The following is a 5,636-nucleotide window of genomic DNA, read 5'->3' on the forward strand; positions in this document are numbered from 1 at the left end:
AAAATTAGAGTACAAACTTAATGAATCTTTCTTCAATATAATTTGCACAGACATAGAGTAAATTAATTGGGAAAGGTATTTTTATGAGAAACTTGACAGAGACTTGTAAATAATTTAAGACTCTAGGTTAGCAACTTACTCTAATAAACTGAGTTAAGAGAGAGAGACAACATTCAAATAAAGTATTGAGGGATATCATAATCTTGGGTCTGGTAATCACTAGAAGTAATTTTGCTGATATTTTAGTTTTAATTATTAGTTTATTAGTTCAAATCTTTCTTTTTAATTTTAATTGTTTAGATAAAATTAGGGTGTATTAATTTTAGTAGTTAACAATAGGAATTAAAACAATTCTTTGAGGGATAGACAATTTACTCATCTCTATATTATCTTTGCGATATGTACACTTGCATGGGTAAAAAATTGAACAACAAGTTTTTCGCACCATTGCCGAGGAATTGATTTTTAATTCTTTCTTGTTAATATTAATACCAAGCATTCTTAATTTTAATCTAGACTTTTCTTTTTTTTAATTTTTCAGGTACTTTTTCTCATTTTATGCGAAGAGCCCAAAATTTAAAAATTGTTCCTTTTGATCCAGAAATCAAAAAGACTTTTGGAAGACTTCAGAGGAAAAATAAAAATGTTTTTGCTCTAAGTAAAATAATGGCTGATCAACAAAAGGAAAAAACCAAGCCTTTAAAGGATTATGCGGTCCCACAAGTACAAAATCTTTACTCTAGTATCTGAAGACCTCTATTCAAGCCAACAACTTTGAAATTAAGCCATGAATCATTTAGATGATTCAAACTGTTGTTCAGTTTGGGGGTTTGCCTAATGATAATCCGAATGCTCATATTGTAAATTTTTTAAAAATTTGCGATACATTCAAGGCTAATGGTGTTACTGATGATGCCATAAGATTGAGGCTTTTCCCTTTTTCATTAAGAGATAAAGCAAAGAGTTTGTTAAATTTACTTTCAGCTGGTTCCATAAATACTTGGAATGATTTGGCTTAAAAATTCTTAGCAAAATTCTTCCCACCTGCAAAATCAACAAAGATGCGAAATGATATCACTTTTTTCATGCAATTTGATTCTGAATCACTATATAAGGCTTGGGAGAGGTATAAGGATTTGATAAGAAGGTGTCCTCACCATGAATTACCTAAGCGGCTACAAGTTCACACTTTTTATAATGGTTTGCTGTGACCTTTTAGAACTACCATTGATGCTGCCGCTGAAGGTGCACTCATGAGTAAATCCATTGATAAGGCTTATGATTTGCTTTAAGAGATAGCTCCTAATAATTATCAATTATCATCTGAAAGATTAGGTACAAGAAAAATTGCTGGAATTCATGAATTAGATGTGATGAAACTGTTTCTACAAAATTGGCTTCTCTCGCAAAGAAAATAGATAAACTAAGTGTTAATGCTATTTAGAACTCCTTTATGACATATGAATTTTGTGGATAAGGACATTCCAATGACAATTGTCCCATCTATTTTAAGTCTTGTCAATTTGTTGGAAACAAGTAATAGAACAATCCCTATTCCAACACTTATAATCATATTTTGAGGAATCACCCTAATTTTTCATGGAATAACAACCAAAGGTCTTCATCAGCGGCTAAGTCAAACTTCCCTCTTGGATTTCCATTTAGAGCCCCTATGCTAGAGAAAAAGCCTTCAATGGAGGATATGTTCATGCAGTTCATGGCAAATACTGATGCATTCATAACAAAGACCGATGCATTTATGACAAGGACTGATGCTTCCATTTAAAATCAAGTAGCTTCAATTAGGAATCTTGAGACACAAGTGGGCCAACTTGCCAGTGCTTTAAATACTATACCTCATGGTACCTTACCAAGTGATACTGCACCAAACCCAAGCAGAGAAGGTAAGAAACATTGTATGGCAATCACTCTCCGTAATAGAAAAGTGGTAAGTAACAATGTAAGTAATAAAGCTTTAAATTCTAAGATTTCAAATTAATTTGATAAGAAAGAAATTGAAAAAACTATTGAAAAAGAAATTGTGGTTGAAAAATCTGTTGAAAAATCACAATTAAAATCTGTTCCCACACCTCCACCACCTTTTCCTCAACGTTTTCAAAAGCAAAAACTTGACAAACAATTTTAGAAACTTCTTGAGGTATTTAAAAAGCTGCACATTAATATTCCTTTTGCTGAAGCTTTAGAACAAATGCCAAGTTATCTTAAATTCTTGAAAGATATCTTGACCAAAAAGAGGAAATTGAAAGATTTTGAGACAATTGCACCTACTGAGGAGTGTAGTGCTAGAATCCAGAATAAGCTTCCACCAAAGCTTAAAGATCCAAGGAGTTTTTCTATTCCTTGCACTATTGGTAGTTTTAAAATTTCTAAAGCTTTGTGTGATCTAGGTGCTAGTGTTTCAATAATGGCTTTATCTATTGCCAGAAAACTTAGATTTGAAGAGATACAACCTACTATAGTTACCTTGTAATTAGTTGACAGAACAATCAAGTACCCAGTTGGGATTATAGAGGATGTTTTACTTAAAGTTGGGCATTTATACATTTCAGTGGACTTCATTGTGCTCAAGATTGAAGATGATGGTGAAATTTCTCTTATTTTGGGAAAACCATTCTTAGCTACAACTAGAGCAATTATTGATGTGAAGAATGGAAAAATAACTTTTAGAGTTGGATAGAGGAAGTGCTATTTAATTTGTTCAATGCAACTCAGCATCTCCATACAGATAGTTGCTATAAAGTGGATATCGTTAATGAGGTTAAAGGTAAGCCTAGTCCACCACCTTCAATGGATAAGGTGCCAACTCTTGAGACAAAACCACCACCACTTTTCAGTCATCTTGATTTTATGGTTAGACAACAAGTAGCATTTTCTTATTCACAACTTCATCTTTTGCCATGGAATCTTAGACCATATTGGGAGAACACCTTTAAGGTGGTAAAGATTCATCCTTATGATGTTATTGAGATTTATAGTGGGCTTACCCGAGCAGTCAAGATCAATAAAGAAAGTCTCGAGCTATATAAAGTAATGTAGAAGGGGGTGCCATAGTCAAGCTAGTGACCATAAAGAAACGCTTCTTGAGGTAACCAAAGCACTCTAACTTACTTTATTTTATTTTATTTTATTTACTTTTATTCTTATATATTTAATTATTAAATTATTAACACTCTTTTTTTTATTTGTGCTGGTATATGTAAAAATCATTTCAAAAAATTCAAAAAAATTTCAAAAAAAAATTTAAAAAAATAAACAAAATTTCACAAAAATTTCACAAAAATTTTTTTTAAAAAAAAAAAAAAGGGTGGTAAGTCACGGCTCCCATTATGGCAAGCCACAGCTTCCCAGACAGAAAATAACGCGAATCGTGGCTCACTAGGCTCAAAGCTACGGATCCATTACAAAAAAACAGCCACATTGGGTAGGCCACGGCCCCTTTTGAAGTGGGTTGCCAAACACTACCCACTACCCTCTATTGGGCTGTCAACATTGGGCAACCCATTAACCAAACCCAACCCCCCATTTTTATTTAGGTAGCCCACTACCTCATAAACCCCCCTTGATTTGTGCTGCCCACTCCCCATAAACCCTTTCCCCCCCCCCCTTTTTTTTTTCTTTTTAATATGGGCTGCCAACAAATGGCAGCCCATTACCCAATAAAATGCCTCTTTTCTTTTCAGTTATTTTTATTTTATTTTATTTATTTATTTCTACATTAACCTTTATTTATTTTCTTTTTGCAATAAAAAAAACTCCTCCTAAAAAGTGAGAATGAGAAAGATGACAGTAAGGAGGAGGAGGATTAGAGCTTCTACAAAATTCATCCAATCATTAGGGGAGAATTCTTTACCTTTCTTTTATTTTTTCTAACATTGAGGACAATGTTTAGTTCAAGTTTGTAAGGATGAATTTATTTTTCTAGTGATGAATATTCTGTGGAAGTTTTAGATTTAATTTTATTTGCATGCTTATTTATAAATAATTTAGGATTAGTTGGTAAATGAATTTATTTCTTGTTTGAATTTTAGAAATCTAGAGTAAAGTTGTGCCAATTTTTTCGATGATTTTTCTATCCAATGATGATAACTAGTTGTCTGGAATTCTTAACTTTTAGTGAATAAGGTTTTTGTTTGGATTCATGATAATCTTTTGTTAAATATCATTGTTAGGATGTGATTTCCACAATTTTGAGCACTATATCTATTACTTTGAATTATTGTGAATATCTAGAGAAAGTTTATATTGATGTGAATTTTAGATTTCATATATTCTAGAATTTGTTTAATTTTCTCTAGAGGCGAAATCTTACGCAATACTTACTTAGGGAGATGATTTAGGTGATCTTTGGACTGTTTGAGCCTAAAAAGCCTACCTTATTAAATCTTTATCCCTAGTATACCCCTTTTAAGCCTAATTTCCCTTTTTTTTTTTGTTTAACTACATAATAATTGAGCCTAGCCTTAAAATAAAATTTTCAATTTTGCAACCCTCACTCCTAAGCATGTGTAAAACCCGACCCTATAAACACATGTCATGACATACATGCACTGAGTAGCATGTTATTACGCTAAGAAAGTCCTAAGACTAGACGAAACTCGGTATTGTACCTAACGATACACTTGATTTGATTTAACCTCAACTAGTTCAAATAGGAATCGTAGGATGAAATTTAATATTTTACAGTCCAAGAATGACTAAAAATGATTGTTCGGAGTTCGAGGGTTCATTTGGGGAAAAATTGTAAATTTTGATGTTTAGGGGCAAAATCGTCATTTTGCCACCTAAGATAATAATTTGATCATGGAGTGAAATTTTTGACCAAGATTAACTATTTGGAGTATAATTTAATGAAAGGAAGTGAAAAAGTTAAATTCTGGTGATTTCTGGAGTGTAGGGGCAAAATCGTAATTTTACCACCCGCGGACAAAATTTCAGATTTTGAGAAAATTTAGATCAAATTTGACAAATTGGAGAATGCTATGAGTATAAGGGATGAAAAATATTTCTATGGGCAATTTTTCAATTTTTGGGGCAAAAATGTAATTTTTTACTTTTACGGGGGCAAAAGTGTAAATTTCAAAAATTACTCCACCAAGACTTTGGATAAGTTTGAGAATTTTATCTAAGCTATGGATATGTGGGACAAGTGTATGGTGAAAATTTGAAAACAAATGGATGACATTTTAAAAACGGGCCAATGGGAAAGTGACACATGGCACTTTTTAATTATTTAATATTATTTTAATGAAAAGTCACCCCATTTAAACCCCATATTAAGTGATGGCCGGCCATAAGGAGAGAACAAGAGAGAAAATAGAGAAGAAAGGAAGAAAAGAGAAAAACCAAAGGAAAACTAGAAAATTCAAAGGAGAAATCGCGTCTTTCGTCCGTTTACGCGTCTAACGGTAAGATTTTTCGATTTTAGTTTGATTTTTACCTTTCCTATGCCTTTATTTCCATTTAGCATGCTTGAGGAGAGAGATCAAAAAGTGATATCAAGGGCTGGATGAAATTCAAAGGGGAGGAATTTGAAATTTTTATGTTTTCATTTTTAGCTAAATTGATAGTTTTAGTTAGTTAAATATGTATAGAAATCAAATTGGGCAAGAAAGCAT

General features: G+C 32.3%; 1 non-coding gene across 1 annotated transcript; it reads right to left on the reverse strand.

The window, feature by feature from the left end:
* Positions 1–1,059: 1,059 nt before the first annotated feature.
* LOC148764091 (small nucleolar RNA R71) lies at positions 1,060–1,165 on the reverse strand. The gene has a single exon (XR_016024878.1). It is a non-coding gene; the product is annotated as a small nucleolar RNA R71 (small nucleolar RNA).
* Positions 1,166–5,636: the final 4,471 nt, after the last annotated feature.

Source organism: Theobroma cacao, chromosome 2 (genome assembly GCF_053813885.1).
Source record: "Theobroma cacao isolate CCN51 chromosome 2, ASM5381388v1, whole genome shotgun sequence".
Lineage (NCBI taxonomy): Eukaryota > Viridiplantae > Streptophyta > Magnoliopsida > Malvales > Malvaceae > Theobroma > Theobroma cacao.